General features: G+C 39.3%; 1 protein-coding gene and 1 long non-coding RNA gene across 8 annotated transcripts in view; one reads left to right on the top strand and one right to left on the bottom strand.

Annotated features, from left to right (window-relative positions):
* MAGI2 (membrane associated guanylate kinase, WW and PDZ domain containing 2) overlaps positions 1-27,157 on the top strand; it is a 1,331,631-nt gene that overhangs the window by 921,651 nt on the left and 382,823 nt on the right. The window lies entirely within an intron of this gene.
* The window catches only part of LOC309632178, a 48,363-nt gene that overhangs the window by 10,100 nt on the left and 11,106 nt on the right, over positions 1-27,157 (bottom strand). Inside the window, exon 2 of the long non-coding RNA XR_014246772.1 lies at positions 99-27,060. This is a non-coding gene — a long non-coding RNA (uncharacterized lncRNA). The remainder of the gene's footprint in view (positions 1-98; positions 27,061-27,157) is intronic.

The raw sequence follows: 27,157 nt of genomic DNA, 5'->3' as shown, positions 1-27,157 counted from the left end.
TAATATACTAATATACTAATATACTAGTATACTAATATATAGTATATAGTATATACTATAGTATATAGTATACTACTAGTATACTACTACTATATTACTATAGTAGTTCTCTAAAGATGAATAAAGGGCATTTGTCATGAAGAAGGGAGATACAGGGCCACACATTCACTGTGCAGTAGCTGGAAATAGGATATAAACCATGCATTGTTCTTCATTGTCAAGTTAGCTGACAGGCCATATGGTATCTATTTGGCACATTTAAAATATATTTTGAAACAAAAGAAGCAAAATAAATTGTATCTCAACTTACTTGCTTTTTCCTGAATGAAGAAACTGCCCTTTCTAATCTTCTGTTGTAGGTGGGAAAAAACAAGTTTGCATCAATAACTCCTGTGTGTTTAATCTGTGTGTTCAAAAACTGTATGTTCAAATCAAACAGTTTTAATGCTCAATTATGTTAAATAACCTCCATTTGGATTGTTTTCCAAAATAAGTCTAAGTAAATATTGATAAACAGCTCAAAGCATATCAATAATTTGTTGTCTGAGCTTGTTATTTAAGGGATTAAAATCACAGCTGAGAGAGTAAGTAAATATTACAAGTTACTCTGCATCATATTTGCCAAACTTCCTAAATTATTAGCAAATTGACTGGGTAAATGCAGCGGCAAAGCACAATCTGTTTCACATGCAAATCTGAAATCCACTTACTAGGCATAAGAGGGCATAGATGGGATTTCAGATATATAATTACAGGAGAATTATTGATTCACTGTTTTCATTTCCAAGCAAGGTCATTCTAAGGATCACCTTGTAGGTTTACCCAAAATGAAACAAGAGAAGAGTAGATCAGGTTGTTAATTAATTCTTTCCTTGTGTACAGATTTGGAGGTCAGTTTACCCAGTTTGTACCAACATGATGATTGGTGTATGCCACATAGAACCTATCCTCAAATAAATTGCAGTCAAATAGGAAGTGCATAAAATAAGTACACAAAACTCTACCACACAGAAGAGTGAAGATGCCTATAGCAGTATGAGAACTGTGAGGGGAAGAGAATGTGTTTAGATGCGGAAGGTAAACTGGAGTCCTGCTTCCTTGACTGGAGTTGGGCCTTGAATTCATTAGGAATTTAACAAAAACCAGAGGAGAAGCAAAGACTTTTGAAGAAGAGTTTGTGTAACCAAGGATCACAGTCACAATTGCCTTCCAAGGAAGCAGGATCCCTTTCCCTTTGCTGAGGATCTTATCAAGCAGAGGTATGTAGAGGGGACCCTAAAATGGCTGTGAAGTAGAGGCTGAAGGGAACTGAAGTACTCTGCTTAGGAGATGGCAGGTGTGAGGCTTGCTCCTGAGAGGACGAGAGGAAGGCAAGGAAAGGGAAAAGATGGAAGAGGTGGATGAAGCTAAAACTGAGAGACTTTGTGTCACATGACTCTCTAACCTGTTGCTTCATTTCTACAGTGTAAGTCCTCCCATCTACCCAGACTTCTGTATTTCATTTCTTCCAGCAAACATCTTATGTGGGTGGGTTTTTTTTTTTTTTTGGTTGTGGTATCTTGGTTTGGTTTGGTTTTGCTGTTGGGATTCTTTTTTTTCCTTGAAATTATGGAAGAGGACTGAATTCTGTGACTGGTTAACTAATATAAAAGAGAGACCACATTAGCAGGAAGGTTAAGTAGAGCTGTAAACCAATCATAGACTCTCCTCTAGTTACAAACAGGTAACCAGAAACCCTAATTGTGCATGAACAATTGCTATTACCATCTGTTAATGCCTGACAGAGCTGTATTTGTATCTATGGCAATTGAAAATATTTAAAAATTGAAGTGATTCTGATAATGTTACCCCCTTCTCTACTCCCACTACCCTCGCAAATTCCTGTAAATCTTAGGGAAAGCTTTCGATTCCATATTTTGTGGCATAATAGTTCAGATCCCTTTAAGTCTCTGTCTTTAAGTGTGCAGAGACTGCAACTAATGTCCAGGTTATATATGTAATCCAATTTGGTCGGAGCAAAGTGTGTGTGAAACAGAAGTAGAAAACTTAAAAGAGAGCTTGGGACCAAACTGTGCAGGGTCTTGAATGTTTAAGTCAGGAACTATGTTTAGTTCAACCATGAAGCTCCCCAAAGGCCAAGGCTGCTGGGGGTGTGGGATGGGAGTTGAGGGGCTAATGAGTAAGAGCTGTTATGGCCAATCTAAGTATCTTCCTTGAATTCCACATCTATTATATATATTCTGCCCCCTATGGACATTTCCACTTGGATTTCTCACAGATACCTTAAATTTGACTGTCAAATCCATCATCCCCCCTAAATATACTTCTGCCATGTGTTTCCTGTTCTGTTTGCTGACACCGTCTTCCCGGCCAAGAATCTAGGAGTCACCTCTATCTCCATTTCCCTTATGCCATACAACAAATTGGTCACTGTGATGTGTTCATTTTCGTTTCATGGTATTTCTTCAATTCATCCTTCTTTTCCAACCCACCACCTCTCATTTAGTCCTGACCGTCATGGTTTCTCCTCTGAATTACTGCAGTAGAACATGCTGGGTGAGTCAGACTGCCTGAGTTCAAATCCTACACACCTCACTAGTCATGTGACGTCTGCCTGCTTCAGTTTTCTCCTTTGTAAAATGGGGGAAATGAGAGCACCTACCATGAGCAAATGAATGAATTGATTAATTAATTAATCATAGAAGGGAATGAGTAAGAAAGAAATTCTACAACGTGTCTTAACTTTATCTGAATATGAATCCAGGCCATCAGACTACAGGGCAGCACTATCTGATGGGAATATAATGGGAGCAATATATGTAATTGTAAATGTTCTAGTAAAAAAGGGTAAAAATAAACAGGTTAAGTTAATTTAGTAATAATATTTATTTAACTCAATATATCCAAAATATTCTCCTTTTAACTTGTGGCACTAGCCACAGTTCAAGTTCTCGGTAGCCACATGTGACTGATGACTCCCATTATTGGATAAAGCCGCTCTAGAGATTATTTCATCAGAGAATAGTAATGTCAAAAACAATAAGAGGAAACCTTTAGAAGGTGCTGTGGAGGAAAGATGATGTGTTTATCCTGGTCATAGTGAGTTTCAGGGAATGCAAACAATTCAATTGGAAATATCTTAATGGTCAGTGGGGAACATACCTCTAAAGAATTTGGAATTACATTTCAGAGGCAAAAAAAAACCCCAAAAACATGAAAAGTTAGCCATAAGGTTGGCTTTAATTTTAGTTCACTTCAACGAGTGTTTACTGAGCACCTAATACTTGACTGGTGATGTGTGATGTGCTGAGGGACCCTCTATGACATCACTCTTGCTCTGCCCCTCCTCAGAGGTTCCAGTCCTCTCTGCCTCTCCAGATCCTGCCCCACTTCTTCTGTTAAGGCTTTTGCAACCATTTTGTCCCCCTTCATATCCTACCACACGTAAGTTTATTACTACATAATTAGGCACTTAATTCTCATTACTCTATGCACTGACTCTATCTTTCTAGCTTGACTCTAAGCTCCTTGAAGGCAGAGAGCCTTCCTGCTTCCACCGTCCTCAGAATTAAGGACTCTGAGTGCTCAGTGAAAGATTCTTGACACAATGACTGACTCAGGCAACATTAAAGCTTCAGCACTTAAAACAATCAGGGCACATCCAGGGAATGAAAAATTCCAGAACATTGTTTTTAGCTCAGTGCTAATGGTCATACTGCTTCCAATTGCACATAGCAGTTAGGAATGGCAGGCTCTGAAACCATTTTTGACATGAGTCGGGTAGCCAGGAATGTACAGTTTCTGCCTGCAGCTATTCTTCAGGTTCACCAGGAACAGAAGGTTCAAGGTGGTTCTGTTATAAATCTTAAACTTCTCAATGCACTTTTCAGTTAATTCATCTTCAAAGGAAGATGTTTTCATCACTGAGTTGTGAAAAGGAAGATATTAATTTTAAAAGCAAGCAAAAGAGAAGAGCCTGAACAGTCCACTTATGATGCCATTTTCCCATTTCCTGCTTTTGATGTACTGTGTGCCTGTGAATGATGGGGCAAACTCCAGCTCTGGAAATTCATGTTTCTTGGAGATAATCCATTTCTATGCCTTGCAAAGCAGAGCTACAGGTGCAGCGAGAGAGTACCAGCTGCTTGTTGGCTGTGGTTCCTTAAAGAGAAATGAAAGACCAAATCTAGGTTGGGCGGTAGTACAGAATCCGAGAGAGGACAGCCGTAGATTTTCATGACTTTGGCTGCAAATCTAGCATCTCCGCCATAGAACAGCATGCTGTCAAAGGGAATGCAACATTTAAAGGCTAAATGTCGAGGCTAGTTTCTGCCCATATTCTGGTGAAAATATTTAGTGACAATGTCCTGGCAGGCATTGTTACTTAACCAAGAAACTCATACTGTATGCACATAGTAAAGCTTTTTTGGCTGATTTGAGGTATGATGTAGAGTGTGTTAACGTATAAACTAGTCACCAAAAAAAAAAAGTAAATTTGTGTTATAGATTCTAAAAAAAATACCTATTTCCAGGGAGCTAAATGGATTTTTTTGTAACATAACATGAACTCACTTTTTTGTGTGTGACTAGTTTATGCTTTTAGAAAGGGACCCCTGTACAGAGTCTTTCAGAATGAAGAAGAATTTGGTATAGATATCAGAGGATCATGAGCCTTTCTACATATAACATGAACTCACGTTTTTATGATGAGTTTATGCTTTCAGAAAAGGACCACTATGCAGGGTTTATCAGAATAAAGAGGAATATAGTACATGTGTCAGAGAGTCTCAAAAGGTGTTATGTAGTTATCTGTTTACTTTATTCTCACCAATTACCTTGTGCCTTATAGCATTATATGTTTGGTGCCACCAAGAGAACGAAGTGTCATTACATGTGACATAAACAGCCACCAGTAACAAAACTTGCCTTTTATTGCTCCTGAATCACTTTTGACATTTTATTACTTCATTTGACATTCCGAAACTTTTCATGAATTATGGGAAAGAATTTTCATTAGATGAAATTAGGTGGAATTTTCATTAGGTCAATGATGGTGGAAGCTGAAATAACCATCTCTAAGACTTAACATTTGGTGAGTTTTTTCCTACCTATATATCAAATTATAAACCTTCACAACTGCCCTATTTTTTAACTTGACAGTAAATGCTGTGGACCATGATATGTCACTTGGCAATGCAAAATGCTAAGAGAACACTCAGTGGGCATGTCATGCCATTATCTCTTTTAAATGTAGTATTAGTGCTCTAGTCACCTCTTGTAATACAGTTTAGCCCGATGCAGTTGACTCCAGTGCCACTGCCCTTGTGCTGGCATTGTCACATCATATACCCATTACTCCCATCCACTGTCAAGACATGGGTGCAGAGGCTGGGTGAAAAGGTGAATGAAATACCAGTGCACATTCCCTGCATGGGAGTAGAAACCAAACTTTATTTTCAAACTGGGTCTTTTCAGGTAAACAGCCTTTGCCCCGCTCTGTACCATCACTTTCTGTTTCGACTGTGTTATGCCCCGGGGAGAAGAAACTGTAGCAAAATGCAAGTTCTTTTTGCATGATTTCTTCTCCAAATTCCAGAATGCTTTTACGGGTCAATTTGTAGGAAGTAGAAAGAAATAACTTGTGTATCGAAAGGAGTGTGCTGTGTGTTCATAGGAGCCCTTGATAAGCAATCATCTGCCTTGCCTCTGAGTGAGGCACTGCAGAAACAGACAACTAAGAAGCCGCTTAAAGGCAACCAGGATGCTTTGTGGGTTGCTCCACACCAGGAGCATCTGAATGTTCTCATCGGCACAGAACAATGACACTCCTGCCGCCCTAAAGAGCAGGCTACATGCTTTTCAGTATGATGGGGAGTTTTTCTGTGTTCTCGAGGATCCTGCTCAAACACCTTTCCTGAGTAATCCTGTAGTTTCACTCCGTGCCTTTGGTATAGAGCAGCCCTGGGGAGAGCTGCTGGGATCTTTGCATGTCCACGCATGGCAGGTTACTGAAGGCTGTCTCCATCCCCCTGCTATGAACCAGTCTAAATGCATAGGTCTTGTGCATGTCTCAAATATTTGGGTTTGGTTGTTGAAGGGCACCTGGATGGCTCTGAGGACCGGCCAGCTCAGGGATGTGGCTGGGAGCTATGAGGTGTGATCTATCAGGGGAACATAGCAGGCTTATGCGGAAGCATTGCACGTAGACAGGGTCTGTGAGCAGGGAAGTATGATATACAGAGCAACTGTGCTGCCAGATGGGCTCAACCAGGAAAAATCAAATAGTGAAAGCTAATGATGACAACATTTAAAAAGGGATAGGCAGAAAACTTTTTTGGATTTTGTTGTTTTCATTATTTGTTTTGAGTTATTTTGAGTTTGCATGTAGGGAGCCTCAGACTCTTCAAACTTCATAAACCTCTCAGCCAGCTTGGCTAGTGATGATTCCAAGTATTACAGAATTGCAAGTTGAAGACCGACTTTGGTCACAAGGACTTTCTCCTCATTAAAATTTCCCATCTTCAGGGTTTTCTGTGTCTGATTTGGCAGCTTCAGCCAGGAATGATACAAGTAGCTTTCACCTCATTGGTTTTCACTCCATTGCTCCTGGCTTTCTCAGGAATTGTTTAATTGGGTTACTATTGTCTCACTGGCAGGAACGTACAAAACGGACTCATTTCTAAAGCAAGATCTTCCTCTCCAAACCTGAGTAAGCTTATTAAGAAAATGGAGCCCCTTGACCAGTCTTTGTTTAAACATAAACATGATTCTGGGCCTGTTTCTTTACCTGTATACTTTTTTAAAAATAGGAAACCTCTTGGATTAAAAAGACTGATGAGCTTGCCCCGGGATCTTTTCCTGAAAAATCTCCAGGCATCTGCTTATGCGAAGGACCTTGTCCAGAATAGCATCTCTCTGCTTCTCGTTTCACCGGGTCCTTTACTTTGAGAATGTGCAAAAGTCTTGAGAAAAGTGTTTACATCTGTTCGTAGGACTTACCAAGTTGGATGTGGTTTAAACAAGAGAGAATGCCACCTTAATAGCAGAGAGATCCAGGAGAAAGTCCCCTTTCTAATAGAAATTTGTTTATTTTGCCTTTAGCAAGAAGCTGTTTGTGTTCTGGGCCCCAGATTTTCAATCTACTGACTGAGGCAAATGCACTTAAAGTATCTGAGGATGTGTGGGAGTACTGGGTGCTTTATGGCTGAAACAGAAACGTTTCTTGGGGTTCTCTGTGACCTCGGGCACAACTTTACAACTAGGTGGCATTTGCAGCTTTAGGGCCTGCAGGCATGTGGGGTCCTGCTGCTTCTGCTTTCACTTCTCAGCTTGTGAGCCCACTTGTGTGTGTTTTGTTTTCTTGGCTTAGAGAGTTTTAAAAGTAGTACAGAATGTACCAGGATAGGCTCAGCTGGAGGTGACTAAAAGGAAATCTTGGGGAAACTGGCAGAAGGCTGTCCACTGGTGAGAAGCAGGGACAACTGAAATTCCTTTGGTCTTCTGTGAAGGCAAGCAGTGTCCTTCTGAGCAGTTAAAAGTGGGGTTGACAACTTGAATTTCAGACCAATAGCTTTGCTACTTATATTTCAAGGTGTGGGGGAATAACTCTTCTCAAAGTGTATGTATTAAATGAAGAGCATAATAATACTAGCTTGCATTTACTAAGCATTTATTATAAACCAGAAATTGTGCTAAGCCCTCTTAACACATTATCTCATTTTAGTTCTCACAACAATTCCTAGGTGCTAAGTGCCTTAATTACTCCATTTATACAAGCATGGAAAAGTTAAATAAATTATCCAAAATGACACGGTATAGCAAAGTGGCAGAGCTGGAATGAAAACCCAAGACAGACTCCAGAATCCAAGCTCTAATAACACTTCTGAGGCATTTAATGCTTGAGTTTAGGTCTTAGGCAGGTCCAAGCTGGGAGATAGGAAGCGGAGGACCACTAGGGCATTAGTGAAAACAGTCATGGCCAGCCAGCAACTCCGTGGTAGGGGAGAGAGTGGGTTTTCAACCAGTTAGCCTTACATTTTCATTTTGCTTTAATGATCAGTTTTCTTGTCTTTCCCTACGTTTGTTTCTTCCTCCTCCTGCAAGAGTTGATATATCTTTCCTTTTGTTCATTTCCCGAATTTTTCTACATCTCCAAGATTTTAAGTTTTTACGCCTTTATATCCCATTGTCTTTCTTGATACTGTTCTAGAATAAGCCATTCATTGCCTTACTCTGAAACCCACTCTCTCCTTCTATGTAGAGGAGAAGGGATCACATATGAGATGGTGTGGGCTAAAGTCATCCCTTTTCATCCTCTTTCATTCCCTTCCCACAAGAAAGTAGAAAAACATTCTACCTCTCATGAAAGAGAGGGAGACGCTGAAGTGAAGAGTTGTGACCGAACCGAACTCGGGTCCGCTCACCCGTGCACAGTAAAGCCAATTTACTGACACCGGCTTGTTATTGGCAAAAGGAAAAACTAGTTTTACCTGACATTTTTTGTACGGCCTATATACTGGATTATTTTTTCTACTAATGTTCAGAATATCTAGCTGGATTCAGCCAAATTTTCTGTTAGTTAAGAATAATTTAATGCATTAGTATTAATTTTAATAAGTTAATTTAATATTTAAACCTGCTGTTTTATATGAAATGCAAATAAGTTGCCCGCTTTTTAAAAATCAATTTTATTTCACTTGTTTTCCTTTAAATAAAGAATATAAATGCTAAAGATTTGGGATAATTCTGATTTTCTGATTCTTTTTTTTTTTTTTTTTTAATTCAAAAAACTTTTAGCAAATTTCAACCACACGCAAGATAGGATCACTGTGAGTAGGGGAAGTGGAGGGTTGATTTGACACTCAAGAGCTTCATAAAAAGTAGCAGAGACTGTCAGAGACAGGAGAGCCACATACACGGACTTGTGCTCTCACACAGCTTGACAAAGGGCAGAACACAGACTATCCTGGTCTAGATCATTGTTTCTTCCTTCAGCGGAGTCTCCTTCTTCTCCTTCTGGAGCTCAGTTCTCCTCCCAAACTCTAGGTTTTCCAGGTGCGAAATCCCTTGGATCTCCTCACTACTCTGGGAAATGGGCAACAAAGGATCTTTTGGGGTGGCCAATTCTGCTCCCCTACAAAATAAAATGCAAGCTGTGAGAATCATGGGATCTGTACTTGCCATAGCTTCTGAGACGTCCTTTGTCATCTACCACCTGCCATTCTTTCACTTCCAAGATTTTTTCTTCTTGCTTTGACTGACCAGTTGCATAAATAACTTGGGAAAAAAACCTTTTGATTGAACACCTACATGTAAAACTGTTAATATGATTTGCAAAGCCAATAAAATACCTGATAAATAGTCAGAACTGCTTTCATTTAGCCTTTGAAAGGCAACAGTCAGCTTACATATTATAATCAGATTGAATTCTCAAAGTGAGCTACCACCCACTGCTTTCCTTGCTCTCTCTAATTAGCAGTTATTAGCATCTAGAGAAAGTCAAAAGAAAACAGGCAAACTGTGATCTGCCTTCACACCTTCAGTCAGCTTTTGAAAGTCCTCTTATTTGCAAGTGTCTCAAATAATCACCGAACCACTCATGCACACATTCCCCTAAATGAAGTTAGTAATCATAGAGGCTAATCAAAAGTTCATTGAATCAGCAGGGAGTGTAATAAAGGTATTCATAAACCGAATAGGTGTTTTCTTTTGCTTTTAAAAAAATACGTACCTCACTGATTCCAAAGAGGAAATTCTCATAGAGAAGCTGTGAATCTATATACCAGAGCAAACCTAGGCAAAATTGTGAGTTGGGCACTTTGAACTTGGTGGAGCCTTCTCTCTGGGATTTCTGCCTTTCTCTTTCCCTAGTGACCCCTCCTGATGAACTTGGGAGAACTTAGTCATTAGCATCGGTGAAAAATTGATCCAAGAAAGAAATGGAAAATTTTATTCAAGCCAAACTGAGCATTATAACCTGGGGATAGCATCTCCAAAAGCTCCCACCCATTATAAGTCAAGGCACAGTTATATAAGTTTTTTGAGCCAGGGGGCTGTACATTAAACGATGTATTATTGACAGTTTCCACAATCCAGATCTAAGAGTCTCTGGCCCCTTACAAGATCAAGAAAGAATGTTACCTTTTAAGGTATTGTCTCCATGTTAGGAGATTGTTGCTTTTCATGATTAATCAGGTATTTCTGCTGGTGCGGGAGGTATTCTGCAATGAATATTGCAAATAGACAGTGCACACTATGGGGGAGAGAGGAGGCTAAAGGGCAGAGAAATCTTTTTATGTTTAAATTTTTCTTGTCTTGCCACAAAGTGGCAAGTGTTTTGCTTCATACTAGTAATCTTGGTTGAAAATTTATCCTTTTGAGATGTCAGTTGTGAACACATGGCCATTTATCATGTAGGGGAGCAGAATTTGCCACCCCAAAATATGTCTCTTTGGCATATTCATTATTTGAAGCTGGATATTTTCTAAGAAACAGCAGACATGGGAAAAATTCTGAAAACTAAGTAGGAGTTACCCTTCTGTAAGAAACATTTACAGGAACTCTGCATTCCTAAGGATTTCTCCCTCTCTGTACCTGGACAAGGAAGATGACCAAATTTAGAAACTCTTTTCAATGGAGAAAGCAATGACTTGAATCTGCATCACAATCACCCTTGTTTACTGTGCTTTTCCTGGCAACTTCCCAACTGACTCTCTCCACCCTCAACATCCTCTTTTGTCTTTAGCGGAGGCATTTAAGGTGAGGGCTTCAGCCATCTTGGAGAGTTACTCAGTTTTCCTGGGTCTCTCCCATGTATATATGTTATTAGACTTCTGTTTGATTTTCTCCTGTTAACCTGTCTCATGTCAATTTAATTCTTAGACCAACCAGCAGATCCTAGAAGGGTAGAGAAATATTTCTTCCTCCGCGCCAAGCATACCACATGTCTTTGTGTTTTACTAAAGAGTTATAAGACCTAAAACATTTCAAGACTTGAAGGGCTGGTGGTCTGCTGGGGAGAATCTCAGGAAATAGATCAATTGTACCACTTTGGGGGACATATCTCTGCCTTTTCTTAGGCTTCCCTCTTCAAAAGTGTTTCAGAAAGTTGGAAAGTTTCCTTTTTCTCCATTGCCAGCCTTATTTGTGAATTTCTCCCCTATATCTGTGTAAGGGATAGTGAATTTTATTACTTCATCATAATATGAAAGAAGGTGAGGAACTTCTGAGTTTCATCATCAGAAGAAATAGTTAAAATCTAAAAGCTAAATATATTCAGAAATGGAGGGGTATTTTTCTCTAATTGTTATACGCTTCTGGGAATACTATTTAACTTTTTAAATTAGTACTGCACTAATTATCAAGGTAATTTTATTATTTACGTATTTAGCCCATTACAAAATGAAATCTACCATCTGTTGAACATTTTAGCTGAGGAGTCTATATGCACAATTATGTGCATGCTTTTAATTTCTATGTATTTCTTCTCTGTCATCAGTCCTACCCGCTTCCTGCCCCTTCAAAAAAAAAAAAAAAATGCTTTTCCTGGATAATAATATAGCTTGAGCATTATAATTTTACACAAAGTATGGCTCAAAGACCAGAATCACCTGGGAACTTGTTCAAAATGCATAATCTCAGGACTCACTTCAGGTTCTCTGAATCAGAATCTGTATTTCAACAAGATCACTAGATGATGTGCACACACACTAAAGTTTGGGAACTGCCGCTCTAGATCGTGCCTTAAGAGAGGCAGTGTAACCTAGTAGTTAGGAAGATCCTGGATCCAAAATGCCTGATTCAGATCTCAACTCCATTTGCTACTAGCCATGTGATCTTGAGCAAGTTACTTAAACTTGTGATCCCTCAATTTCTTAAAACTCACTTATTTCTACAAAAATGGGAATATTTATATAATACTTATATGTTTGGATTCTCATGAGGATAAAACGAGTAAGTGTGTGTAAAACACGGAAGCGTTGGCACATAACAAGTACTATATAAGTTTTAGTCACTTATTAAATATGACTACTATATTTTCCTGTTATGTTACTGCTACTAATATAATAATAATTATTATCATTATTATTAACAAAAGGAAGAGTGCTCTCTTTTTTTGCCTTTTTGATAGAATGTCTTGAATAAATGACCTCTAAATTACTAAGAAAATAGCACTAGTTTGAGAACAAAAGATACATATTTATTCTTTTTTTGTTTTTATTGTGTGGTGCTAATGAAGCCAAGGCTGTAGGCTTAATCCCTTGTCTATCCATCAGCTTCTCACGGGGGGAAAAAAAAAAAAATCCACTTTTCCACTGGAGTTTCCAGTAGAGAAACTACCTCCCCCCACTGAAACTCCTACCACTAAGCCCTCCCAGCCTCTTAACCCCAGATTGCCATCTCACAAATGCTTGGCATTGCCTAAAAGTGCAGATGAGAAAAACAAAAGAAAAAAATTGTCAGATACAGCACCAAACCAAGACCAGAAAAACCATGAGGAGGGTGTGGGAATGGAGGAATGTTCTGATGATGTTTGGGTCAGTTTTAAAAACATATTGTGATTATTTATGAACAGTTTTGCAGCTGCCTGTGTTTTTGAAGTACCTTTTCCCAATTTGTATTTCAGAACAGAACGACCTACTACCTCGGCACTCATTATAGAAAACAAATTATAAATCAGATTTGACTATGAGTTTAAAACGTAATAAAGTTCATGACTTTTATCTGGAATGCATTTTTTACATATTTAATACTTACACCTGTGCTCTAAAGTGCTACAGTGCTTTTGTACTTTACCCACTTTTTCTAAGAGATTTAGCTTTTTGTTAGTAGTACAAGCATTTTATCTGCCATTATACTGTATGGGGAATGTGTGTATATGTGTATATTACCCCATCCGGATCTCGGATGGCCTCGGCCTGCAGCAGCTTGAAGCAGGGTTTTGGTTCCTGGCCAGAGACTGAGGTCGGGTCGCGACAGTGAGAGCGCTGAATCCTAGCCACTAGACCACGAGGTACCAGTGGCCAGTGACACGGCCCTGGCCCATCAGCTGTGTAGAAATGAATTTCCACATAGAGACGGAAAGTAGTGAAGCAAGTAAAGTGTCTATTGGGAGGAAAAAGTGTATGTGTGGATAGACACACAGGCGGGCTCAGAGAGAGAGAGTCGCGCCCTCATGGTAGTTTAAATCCTTATATGGGATATTTCATCCGGGTTTCCTTTGGCCAATATTTTGATTTGCCTAGTTCTGAGTCCGTACTTGGTATATCTCAGGATCCTCCCACGGGTGCCTGCGCATCTCTCAGCTGAGATGGAGTCCAGCAAAGAGGCCTATGGGTATCCTTGACATCACCTCCCTTTTGACCTCCAAGGAGCTTTCTAGTTGACTTCAAGTATGAGAAGTATGTGGTCTCTTATCTGGGCAGGGCCCAGCCTCCTCTCTTGATTGTCCTGCTATTTTCATCTTGGAGTATCAGTCCACAGGGAACGAACTCCAGCTGCTTACCCTGGGGGACCCATCTATCTCCTGCCTCAATCCCAGAGATACAGAGGTACCGAGGCTGAATGGGGCTACTATATCTCTGAAGCTTGAATCACTTAGCGCTTGGTGAAGGTCTGTAGGATCCTGGCAGTCTGAGGCAGTGACCTCAGTGTTGCTGAGTCTTTGTCCAGCAAATGGGCCTAAGGAGAGACAGTCTCTCCACTCTGAGTTAGAGCTACAAAGCCCTCTAGCACTACACAGCCTCTGGAATCACCGTTTAGCTCTTATCTAGTAGCAGGTGATCCCTGTTAGGCCTTCCCGAGTCTCAGCCTGCATCTGAGCAGATCAGCCCTCAGGAAAGCAGCCACTGTTAGTGTGCAGATTCTCCTCCTCGCATCACCCCAGCTCTACCACGTGTAAATTCTGTGACTTCAAGCCAAACATTTTCTTTGTGCTTTCATTTTATAACGTTTAATTTGGACTGAAATTTTTCTAACATTCCATCCTAATTTAAAACAAACAAACATAAAATATTTTCAACTTCATTTAATAAATAATAGCAATAGATGAAAAAGTAATTTAAAAAAAAATCTTTCTTGAGCCTATTTACATGTTCAGCTCTTAGAATTGACAGAAAGGAAGCCTAATGAGAAGGGTTAATGATTCTCTGGGAGAAAAGGAAGTAGAAGAACCATATGATTGAGTAGTAATAGCTGAAATAGTACTCTTAGAAGCAGGACTCTGTTTTGTGCAAGACTATATTTTTTTAATAATAAATTTGAACTAAGTAATTACCCGGCCCCATCAAGGATGCAGAATTTAGTATAAAACTGACATTGGTTTTCATCTTATTTCTACCCTTCAAAGCTGTATGAATTTGGAAAAATCCATTTCTCTTCATTTTAGTTCTCATATACGTAACTAAAAAAAATGCACATCAGACACATGAGTGCATTGTTTTCATGTCTTTTTACATTACATTCACCTTCTAGAAATAAGATATTAAAATTATCCTAAGAAGTGAGAAAATAATGAAATCAAGTGATAAGTGAAAAAATAAATTATGCCGAGATTCATGTCACAAAAAGCACTTGCATATAACAAGGTTAATATCATATTCTGCCTTTTTTTGTGGAAATACATATATTATCTAAAACATCAACTATATTGCCAGCGTTTTTTAAATTGTGATAAGAACACGTAACATGAGATCTACCCTCTCATAATTTTTTTTTTAACATCTTTATTGGAGTATAATTGCTTTACAATGGTGTGTTAGTTTCTGCTGTATAACAAAGTGAGTCAGCTATACGTATACATATATCCCCATATCTCCTCCCTCTTGTGTCTCCCTCCCACCCTCTGTATCCCACCCCTGTAGGTGGACACAAAGCACCGAGCTGATCTCCCTGTGCTATGTGGCTGCTTCCCACTAGCTATCTATTTTACATTTGGTAGTGTATATATGTCCATTCCACTCTCTCACTTTGTCCCAGCTTACCCTTCCCCCTCCCTGTGGCCTCAAGTCCATTTTCTATGTCTGTGTCTTTATTCCTATCTTGTCCCTAAGTTCTTCAAAACCATTTTTTTTTTTTTTAGATTCCATATACATGTGTTAGCATAAGGTATTTGTTTTTCTTTTTCTGACTTACTTCACTCTGTATGACAGACTCTAGGTCCATCCACCTCACTACAAATAACTCAATTTCATTTCCTTTTATGGCTGAGTAATATTCCATTGTATATGTGTGCCACATCTTCTTTATCCATTCATCTGTCGATGGACACTTAGGTTGCTTCCATGTCCTAAGAAGAGCTGCAATGAACATTGTGGTACATGACTCTTTTTGAATTATGGTTTTCTCAGGGTATATGCTCAGTAGTGGGATTGCTGGGTCATATGGTAGTTCTATTTTTAGTTTTTTAAGGAACCTCCATACTGTTCTCCATAGTGGCTGTATCAATTTACATTCCCACCAACAGTGCAAGAGGGTTCCCTTTTCTCCACACCCTCTCCAGCATTTATTGTTTGTAGAGTTTTTGATGATGGCCATTCTGACTGCTGTGAGGTGATACCTCGTTGTAGTTTTGATTTGCATTTCTCTAATGATTAGTGATGTTGAGCATCCTTTCATGTGTTTGTTGGCAATCTGTATATCTTCTTTGGAGAAATGTCTATTTAGGTCTTCTGCCCATTTTTGGATTGGGTTCTTTGTTTTTTTGATATTGAGCTGCATGAGCTATTTGTAAATTTTGGAGATTAATCCTTTGTCAGTTGCTTCATTTGCAAATGTTTTCTCCCATTCTGAGGGTTCTCTTTTTATCTTGTTTATTGTTTGCTTTGCTGTGCAAAAGCTTTTTAAGTTTCATTAGGTCCCATTTGTTTATTTTTGTTTTTATTTACATTTCTCTAGGAGGTGGCTCAAAAAGGATCTTGCTGTGATTTATGTCATGGAGTGTTCTTCCTATGTTTTCCTCTAAGAGTTTTATAATGTCTGGTCTTACATTTAAGTCTCTAATCCATTTTGAGTTTATTTTTGTGTATGGTGTTAGGGAGTGTTCTAACTTCATTCTTTTACATGTAGCTGTCCAGTTTTCCCAGCACCACATATTGAAGAGGCTGTCTTTTCTCCATTGTATATTCTTGCCTCCCTTATCAAAAATAAGGTGACCATATATGCATGGGTTTATCTCTGGGCTTTCTATTCTGTTCCATTGATCTATATTTCTGTTTTTGTGCCAGTACCATACTGTCTTGATGACTATAGCTTTGTAGTATAGTCTGAAGTCCAGGAGCCTGATTCCTCCAGCTCCGTTTTTCTTTCTCAAGATTGCTTTGGCTATTCACGGTCCTTTGTGTTTCCATACAAATTGTGAATTTTTTTGTTCTAGTTCTGTGTAAAATGCCATTGCTAGTTTGATAGGGATTGTATTGAATCTGTAGATTGCTTTGGGTAGTATAGTCATTTTCACAATGTTGATTCTTCCAATCCAAGAACATGGTATATCTCCCCATCTGTTTGTATCATCTTTAATTTCTTTTTTTTTAATTAATTTATTTATTTATTAATTTTTAGCTGTGTTGGGTCTTCATTTCTGTGCGAGGGCTTTCTCTAGTTGCGGCGAGTGGGGGCCACTCTTCATTGCGGTGCACGAGCCTCTCACTGTCACGGCCTCTTGTTACAGAGCACAAGCTCCAGACGCGCAGGCTCAGTAGTTGTGGCTCACAGGCCCAGCCGCTCCGTGGCATGTGGGATCCTCCCAGACCAGGGCTCGAACCCATGTCCCCTGCACTGGCAGGCAGACTCTCAACCACTGCTCCACCAGGGAAGCCCCATCTTTAATTTCTTTCATCAGTGTCTTATAGTTTTCTGGATACAGGTCTTTTGTCTCCTTAGGTAGGTTTATTCCTAGGTATTTCATTCTTTTTGTTGCAATGGTAAATGAGAGTGTTTCCTTAATTTCTCATTCAGATTTTTCATCATTTGATTTCCATTTGCATGGAATATCTTTTTCCACCCCCTCACTTTCAGTTATGTGTCCCTAGGTCTGAAGTGGGTCTCTTGTAGACAGCATATATACGGGTCTTGTTTTTGTATCTATTCAGCCAGTCCATGTCTTTTGGTTGGAGCATTTAATCCATTTACATTTAAGGCAATTATTGATATGTATGTTCCTGTTACCATTTTCTTAATTGTTTTGGGTTTATTATTGTGGGTCTTTTTCTTCTCTTGTGTTTCCTGCCTAGAGAAGTTCCTTTAACATTTGTTGTAAAGCTAGTTTGGTGGTGCTGAATTCTCTTAGCTTTTGCTTGTGTGTAACGGTTTAAATTTTCCATTGAATCTGAATGAGATCCTTGCTGGGTAGAGTAATCTTGGTTGTAGGTTTTTCCCTTTCATCACTTTAAATATGTCTTGCCACTCCCTTCGGGCTTGCAGAGTTTCTGCTGAAAGATCAGCTGTTAACCTTATGGGGATTCCCTTGTATGTTATTTGTTGTTTTTCCCTTGCTGCTTTTAATATTTTTTCTTTGTATTTAATTTTTTATAGTTTGATTAATATGTGTCTTGGAGTATTTCTCCTTGGATTTATCCTGCATGGGACTCCTTGTGTGTCCTGGACTTGATTGACTATTTCCTTTCACTTATTAGGGAAGTTTTCAACTATAATCTCTTCAAATATTTCCTCAGGCCCTTTCTTTTTCTCTTCTTCTTCTGGGACCCCTATAATTCGAATGTTGGTGCGTTTAATGTTGTCCCAGAAGTCTGTGAGAGTGTCCTCAATTCGTTTCATTCTGTTTTCTTTATTCTGCTCTGTGATAGTTATTGCCACTATTTTATCTTCCAGGTCACTTACCCGTTCTTCTGCCTCAGTTATTCTGCTATTGATCCCTTCTAGAGAATTTTTAATTTCATTTATCGTGTTGTTCATCATTGTTTGTTTGCTCTTTAGGTCTTCTACGTCCTTGTTAATAAATGTTTCTTGTATTTCTCCATTCTATTTCGAAGATTTTGGATCATCTTTACTATCATTACTCTGAATTCTTTTTCAGGTAGACTGCCTATTTCCTCTTCATTTGTTTGGTCTGGTGGGTTTTTACCTTGCTCCTTCATCTGCTTCATCTGTGTATTTCTCTGTCTTCTCATTTTGCTTAACTTACTGTGTTTAGGGTCTCCTTTTCGCAGACTGCAGGTTTGTAGTTCCCGTTGTTTTTGGTGTCTGCTCCCAGTAGGTAAGGTTGGTTCAGTGGGTTGTGTAGGCTTCCTGGTGGAGGGGACTGGTGCCTGTGTTCTGGTGGATGAGGCTGGATCTTGTCTTTCTTGTTGGCAGGACCACGTCTGGTGGTGTGTTTTAGGGTGTCTGTGAACTTATTGTTTTAGGCAACCTCTCTGCTAATGGGTGGGGTTGTGTTCTTGTCTTGCTACTTGTTTGGCATAGGGTGTCCAGCACTGTAGCTTGCTGGCCATTGAGTGGAGCTGGGTCTTAGCATGAGATGGAGATCTCTGGGAGAGCTCTCGCAAATTGATATTACGTGGGACCAGGAGGTCTCTGGTGGACCAATGTCCTGAACTCAGCTCTCTCATCTCAGAGGCTCAGGCCTGACACCTGGACAGAGCACCAAGACCTTGTCAGCCACATGGCTCAGAAGAAAAGGGAGAAAAAAAAGGAAGAAAGAAAAAATAAATAAATAAAGTTATTAAAATAAAAAAATAAAAAACATTATTAAAATAAAAAAATTAAAAAGTAATTGTAAAAAAGAGAGAGCAATCAAACCAATAAACAAATCCACCAATAGCAAGTGGTAAAAACTATACTAAAAGAAAACCAGACAGACAGAACCCTAGGACAAATGGTAAAAGCAAACCTATACAGACAAAATCACACAAAGAAGCAAACACATACACACTCACAAAAAGAGAAAAAGGAGAAAAAAAAATTACATATATATATATATATATATATATATATATATATATAAAGGACGAGAGCAACCAAATCAGTAAACAAATCTACCAGTGATAATAAGTTCTAAATACTAAACTAAGATAGACGTTAAACCAGAAACAGATTAGGCACAGAAAGCCAACCCGAGTCTATAGTTGCTCCCAAAGTCCACCTCCTCAATTTGGGATGATTCATGTCTATTCAGGTATTCCACAGATGCAGGTAAATCCAGTTGATTGTGGAGATTTAATCCGCTGCTCCTGAGGCTGCTGGGAGAGATTTCCCTTTCTCTTATTTGTTCGCACAGCTCCTGGGGTTCAGCTTTGGATTTGGCCCTGCCTCTGTGTGTAGGGTGCCTGAGGGCGTCTGTTCTTCACTCAGACAGGACGGGGTTAAAGGAGCAGCTGATTAGGGGACTCTGCCTCATTCAGACCGGGGGAAGGGAGGGGTATGGAATGCGGGGCGAGCCTGCAGTGACAGAGGACAGCGTGACATTGCAACAGCCTGAGGCGTGCTGTTTGTTCTCCCGGGGAAGTTGTCCCTGGATCACGGGACCCTGGCAGTGGCGGGCTGCACAGGCTCCCGGGAGGGGAGGTGTGGATAGTGACCTGTGCTCGCAAAGAGGCTTCTTGGTGGCGGCAGCAGCTGCCTTAGCATTTCATGCCCGTCCCAGGTGTCTGCGCTGATAGCCATGGCTCGCGCCCATCTCTAGAGCTCGTTTAGGCGGTGCTCTGAATCCCCTCTCCTTGCGCATCCCAAAACAATGGTCTCTTGCCTCTTAGGCAGGTCCAGACTTTTTCCCGGACTCCCTCCCAGCTAGCTGTGGCGCACTAGCCCCCTTCAGGCTGTGTTCATGCAGCGAACCCCAGTCCTCTCCCTGGGATCCGACCGAAGCCCAAGCCTCAGCTCCTAGCCCCCACCCGCCCCCGCAGGTGAGCAGACAAGCCTCTCAGGCTGGTAAGTCTGGTCGGCACCGATCCTCTGTGCGGGAATGTCTCCACTTTGCCCTCTGCACCCCTGTTGCTGTGCTCTCCTCCATGGCTCCGAAGCTTTCCCCCCGCCACCCCCTGTCTCCGCCCGTGAAGGGACTCCCTAGTGTGTGGAAACCTTTCCTCCTTCACTGCTCCCTCCCAGAGGTGCAGGTCCCATCCCTATTCTTTTGTCTCTGTTTTTTTCTTTTTCCTTTTGCCCTACCCAGGTATGTGGGGAGTTTCTTGCCTTTTGGGAAGTCTGAGGTCTTCTGCCAGCGTTCAGTAGGTGTTCTGTAGGAGTTGTTCCACATGTAGATGTATTTTTGATGTATTTGTGGCAAGGAAGGTGATCTCCACGTCTTACCTCTCCGCCATCTTGAAGGTCCTCTCCCTCTCATAATTTTTTAAATGTACAATACCGTATTAATAACTATAGGTTTCAGAGTTTTATAATATCATCTACTTTACAGAGTCATTGTGATAAATGAGAATACACACACATAGCAACTGTCACAATGAGTAGGTACTCTTTGTGGATTAATTTCTGTTCCATGTTGTATGCAAGGTCCTGTACTCTGCAGCTGCTGCTCTGATTTTTTTAAGGCTTTGTCACTGATGAGATCCTGTTCTGTTAGTGTTTAAAGATGCAGTGTCTAGTAGAATCTGCTTGAGAGTCAAGTTCTAAGTACACTCTTGAAGTATACATTGAAATTGACCTAACATATTTCTTCCTGTTCAAGTATCCTTTTGAAATTTCCCAGTTTTGCCCTCTTGGCTTATCTTTCCCTTCTGTCTGCAACTTAAGAAAGTATATCCATTCAAAATATCTACTCTAAATTTCCATGCATGTCCATTTATGAAAATAAGACTGTTTCTTGCAACCCCTATAAGATACAAGAAGAAAATGCACCTTATGAGCCCTGTATTCTCTATCATTGCTAGTTTTTAGTATGTGACAGAAAGATTTCCCCAACTCCATGCTAACTCAAATGTGTTGCTGTAAAGCTATTATAAGTAAATCTTTTTAAATGTTCTCAGGAAAAAAAAATAATAAATTATGTCTCTATTGGCCACACAGTTGCCATTTAAAACCTCAAAACATCAAGGAAGCCACATTGGTATGATTTCCTCTTACCAAAACTATGCAGCTTTTACCTCCACTAGTTAGATACACAAAGATATTCAGTGGAATTGACTCTTTTAAATTATTCTCCCCACCTTTTATGCCTGGAAAGCTAGTCTTGCTGATCTGTATCTTGTTTCCAGGGTTTTCTCAAGAGTCCTTCTTCTAGATGGGAATCACATCAGCAATCTCCCAGTCCTCTGGCAAGGTGATTGTTTGCAATAACAGTTTACAAGTTTGGCCAATGACTCCACAATTTCACCCTTGAGTTCCTTCAAAACTCTTGGGTGAATGCTATCTGGTCCTAGTGATTTATCTATGTCTAATTTGTCACCTGGACTTGGAACACCTTATGGTACTCCTCACTTTCTGATCTATTACCTCTGACATATATAATTCCAACTTTTCTCCTTCCTTTTGCTCTCTTTTCTGATCTTTCTTATTGCTCAAAAAGTCATCATTAAAATAAGGTTCGAAGTCATGACTTTGCTTAGTACTGTGTAAAGTCATATTTCATTTTTGTTAAGTCAAGTTACATGGCCAAGTTCTGGACAGCACTTCTAGCTAAAATTTTGGTATAAGTGAGAATTAGAACTGAGGCATCAGACTGAAGGGATAGAAGGAAATAAATGTCCCCAAACTATCTTTATATTATAACTAATCATTCCCAGAGAATAGGAAAGGACCAATGAAATAGGACTTTCAATGAATATACCCTTTTCCGGAAAAGGCAGAACCTTTCATTTCAACATTTGTAGGTTTTTGTTATCCAGTGTGGTTTAAGGTTTCATTTTGAATGGAGTGTTCTTAAAAGGGTCTGGGTACATTCTTAAACTTTATTTGGGTTTTGTTTCTCAAGAGAACTGTTGTTTGTTCTAATGGCCCTCTCATTTTTTTTTTAATTTACATATTTTTTATTTGAAGCACTCTCCAAAATTTTCAGTTCATGGAGTAATTCTTGACTTCTTGTTCCTCACTTCCTGCCAAGAACCATTGGTGTGTACTGTTTGGTAATTGCCACTGTTAAGCCCTCTGAAGGACTGTTATTCAAGTGTTAGATTTAGTGATCCTAGCTACTGTTGTTCTGGTAGCAATAAAAAGGCAAACGATGAGCAGCCTTTCAACAAACAGTCCTTTATTGGGGCCAAAACTACTCTGGACTAACTCCACCCTAAATTGTTGTGACGAACTACTATAGAAATTCAAAAAGGTTTGAATAATAACAGGAACTCTAAAGTAACAAAACAGCTAGTGTGCCCCAGTGTCCTCTGGCATCACCATCCAATGAGGACAAATTAGGTCACCTTAACATTAGTGCCTGTTCATACGAGGCTCTCTCCGATCAGTAGGACCTCAGCCGCCTTTCTGAAACCTTCCACAAGTGTTTCTGAAATACTACAAACGGTGTGGGCTGGCAGCGTTAGTACCTATGCAAGCTCAGCCCACTTCTTCCGATGCAACTTGAGCGTCTCATTGTCAGTGTTCTATACTTATGAAGCTGCTTGGGGCATCCTCAACAGAGCCTTTTCTGATGGTGTCCATCACACTGCTAATTGATGTGCATAAGGCACTGTTTTTCACTGTTCCCAAAGCTGCAGTCTCCTAGATGTTAAAGTGTACTTGGAGTCTCTGTAAAATTTGAGAAAATGGTTAGATCTCCTGAACCCTCTTGCCTAAAAAGGCAGCATTGTTCAATCCCAGACTCAATACCAGAGAATGATATCTTTCCTAAAATTAGCTCTTTCAGTTTCTCTTCTTAACCCATCTCTCTTTAATGGCTTTAAACTCATTCAAAGGTTTGGGTGGATGTAGACGCCAAGATGTTACCCCACTGCAATCTGCATTGTCCTCCTTAGCCTCTGTCTCCCCCACCGCACACACACACAAGCCTGTATGCATATTAACTAATGAACATAGATCAACAGATTCCAGATGAGTTACCCACCAATTCTAAAAACAGCCTAGTCTTTATTTTAGGCTCAGCAGGACATCCTTCTTTATTAGCATTTATCCAAGGTTCCCCTTGCCAAACACATTATTCCTCTTTGTAGTTAATAAAAAGAGTCTATCCTTGTTAGTATTCTTATGAATGCTAGGAGTGATCTGGCATCCCTTGAAGAATTAGAGGGTGGGCCCTAGTCACTTGAACTTTGACTTTCAAAATGCAGATACATATCCAAAAGCATTGCATGTGCACTAATTCACCTTCTGGAAATTTCAGGCTAATCAATATTTAGTGAGATTACACAACTGTCTGTAATGAACTTCCTAACTTCTAAGCAGCTTTCCATCTTTCTTGAGGTGGGGAAGGGTATTCCTTTATGGCCTCCTACTTATTGCCATATTTAAACCCTACTTGCTGTTTATCAGCAAGGATAAAAGTGTTATTACAATAGCTACTAGTAGTCCTACTCTCCCTATTACTTACTACCTTCCTTTTCCTCTCATTTGTCATATGCCAGGCTTTATGCTAAATATAATCCATTACAGCATCTCATTAAACCCTCACAACAACATTTTAAAGTAGGTTATATTTGCATTTTCCAGATGAGAATACTGAAACTCACTGTACCATCAAACTTAACTAAACAGGGAGATTGGTTTACAAAGCACCATCTAGTTTTATACCATCCAATAGGGTAGCCTCTAGCAACTGTGGTTATGTATATATTTAAATTAATTAAAGTGAAATTAAAGTTCATTTTCTCAGTCACATTGGCAGTATTTCACATTCTCAATAGCCACAGGTGTTAGCAGCTACCATATTGCCGGTACAGACTATAGAACATTTCCATCATCATGGAAAGTTCTATTGGACACCACTGATAGTCCCCTCTTGTTGCCATAGTTGCTCTCTTTTCAGCTGAAAGCATCAGTGTTCTGAGTTTTCCTGTCACATTGATCTTCTGTGCCTTCTAGTGCCCTTCCACCCTGCTGTCTGATACCAACAAATGTTAACACAGCTTCGTCTGTTTGTGAGTATATCCTCTGATAAGTTCCCTAATGCACTTGGTTATTGCTTAGCAAGAAAATATGCAATTTCAACCATTCTTTCAATTATTTATATTTGCTTCACTAGTGTCCAATTTATGCTCTGCTCTTCTATTGCATTTCTTTCTGCATTTGCAATAAATTTTGTTTCAGGGTGAATCATAGTGTAATCTTTTGGAAGATATTTTTAACAGAAATTAAGCTCATCATGTGTTGGACTAACCATTCCCCTAACTCAACTGGAGAGGCAGCAATATGGGGACCCATCACCAGGTCCTCAAACACACAAAAGTGACAACTGCTGCCTGATGACAGTGATGAAAACTTGCCATCAGTGGTGAAATATATCTCAATTTCAGAGGTACTTTAAATGTAAAAAGAAAAATGCAGGTTAGAATCGATGAATTGTCAAAGCTTTGAATCTGAACTCTACCACTGAAGTCTTTGTGACTGTAGACAGTCCAGCCTCTTCAAGCCTGTCTCCTAATCAATAAAATAAGCACAGTAACGTCTGCCCCACAGGATTGTGGTGTTATCCAAATTAAATAATACATGTAAATGACTCAGCACTTAATAAGCACCTGTTATGTACTAGGTGTTGTGCTGTGGGTTGGAAACACTAGGATGAAGAAGACTTTGTCTTATTCTCAAATAACTCACAGTCTGGGATGGGAAACAAACATGAAAATAGACAATAATAATAAGTATTATTTGACTAAGTAAAAGGCTGGAGGTATGGCACTAAGGAAAGAGTGGTTGATAATCTTGAGGAGATGGACATAAAGGCAGCTGAGGGAAGCTTATCAGAGAGGTCTGTGAATGTGAATTCCTTTACTCCTTCAGCCATGAGTGAATGTCTCAGAGCAGAGGCAATGAATGATTTAGTTTAGTGTCCAAAACATGATGAGCTTAATTTCTGTTAAAAATATATTCCAACTAACTAAACTAAACTAACTAAAATATATTCCAACTAACTTCCTAACTAAATCTTTATGGATTGTCAGGAGCAAGAATGGGTCATTTCAGGAGTCTTTACTTAGTTCGCTTCAAAATGAAATAACAGCCTTTCAGTATATTTGTTTCAGGAAATGGAACGATGGATAGCAAAATCACTACGCCCTGCCTCCCAAGCAGCTATTTTTAGTTACTTCCCTGAAATAATAGAAAATGGATTTATGCTTCCTGATGTTATCACTTCCTTTCATTAGGATTTTCTATAGGAAAAACAAAGATTTTTTATAGGTTTTCAGTGACCACCATTCAGTGCTTTATATCTATTACCCCATTTAATCCTCACAAGTTTAAAGTTATTTTAAGAGCCAAAAAAGTATTCAGAATATGCCACTCTAAACCATGCCTAATATAATTTAAGAAACCTGCAGGGAATAAAACATTTTTCTTGACCATAACAAGACGTAAAATAAAATTATTTGGTATAAATAATTTATATAGTGTTAGAAGCATTTAATTAAAAGTATCAATACTTATTTTTAAACTGTGTGTATTACATAAATGATGCATATTTAATATGTAGCTCTAATGCAGATTTCCTCTTTGTACCACATCCCCTCTGCATTCTTGGGCTCAGCTGTGGTTTACTATATCAAAGCCCCACTCACCTATCCTGTCACACTCCAACATTATGCCTTTGCCTGTGGGAATCTTTTCATCTTTCCTTTAGAACCACTAGCTAATCTTCATTGTTCCAACATATTCACTTCACTTCAGACCACGTTCTACCTTGTCAACAACTCCCTTGATGTTATTGCTTCAGACATTTGTTCGCTCTCACACGTGGCCCATTCCTGCATCCAGCTGCTGACATCAAGGCTAATTCTTACCCGTTGCAGCCCTCCATCTTCCCTATCTGCCCCCAGGGCTGGGGGTTCCCCCACCCACTCCCATTAATAGCCTTGCCTCCCAGAAATCCCTACCCACCTTGAAACCTTAATGCCTCATCAACATACAAAGGATTGGACAATGTCCCAGCCCCAAAAGATGAAACATTGAAATATTAAAGCTAATAACATTTAAACTTCACTTTATCATTGTGGGAGTAAGTGTGGCTCATGTTCAAGGTTTTATAGAACTCCTGGTTAAATGTTTACAGACCTTTAGAACCATTACCACCACCACTGACAGATCTCCTTGCTCCTTTCTGTGGGGCTGAGGATGTCTTCTTTATGGTGCATGGTGCTGCTTTGGGACTCCTTGAGACATTTGCCGGAAATGCTTCATTCTATTTTATACCTTAGAGTCAGAAAATAGGAGCAGAGGAAATATATTCCATGCTAAATTACATAATATTTTCCTTTCATAAAACTAGCCTTAGTATTTTGAACTTGGGGTATTATGTTTTAGCATGTATCTAGGGCATGCAAAAAGAATTGTTCTTAATAAGTCTCTACTTAATATACTCTGTATTCAGAGCTAGCATATAATGTCTTCGTTTCACTTTTGAATATTTATAAACCTTTTGAGATACAATCAATCTACCTATTTTCGAAGACTACACCCTATTCCTGTGCCTTCTCACTGACCTCAGTGTTTCATCCAGCAGTACAGCTTAGCACATTTAGATGGAATGAAGGACAATGAGAATTGATACAGTTCTGTAGGTCTTGAGATTCCCTGCTTTGTACAAAATAAGTTAACAGCATTCCTATTTGTCATTAGCTGAAAAATAGAGGAAGATAAGGCACAGGTTTTAAATGAAGCCTTAAAATAATTCCTGGATGTGTATAAATAAAGGCATTAAACAATTTTTAAAAGATTGGTAAGTAGGTTCATGATTTCCCATTTTTATGAAATCTGTTATCATATAGCTTCACCCCTGTCTCACTTGGGTTTAAATCAGGGCATATATTCTTCAGATGATATAATCCATGAAACCTCACTATTTAAATGTCTAAAATAATTACCAGTTGGAATTTCTGAAGAGATATCTTACCAACTCCTACTATTTACCCATTCTGTGTATTTTACACTTGAGTACTATTAAAAGCATCCTTAAACAACATTAGTTTTAAACGGATGTCCAACCTCTTTAACCTGTGTTCCTTTTTTTTTTTTTTTTTAATTTATTTATTTATGGCTGTGTTGGGTCTTCGTTTCTGTGCGAGGGCTTTCTCTAGTAGTGGCAAGTGGG

The sequence above is a fragment of the Balaenoptera borealis genome (genome assembly GCF_965194805.1).
Source record: "Balaenoptera borealis genome assembly, chromosome: 7".
Lineage (NCBI taxonomy): Eukaryota > Metazoa > Chordata > Mammalia > Artiodactyla > Balaenopteridae > Balaenoptera > Balaenoptera borealis.
Note: the sequence above shows the minus strand (reverse complement) of the source record. Positions and strands in the feature narration are given on the sequence as shown.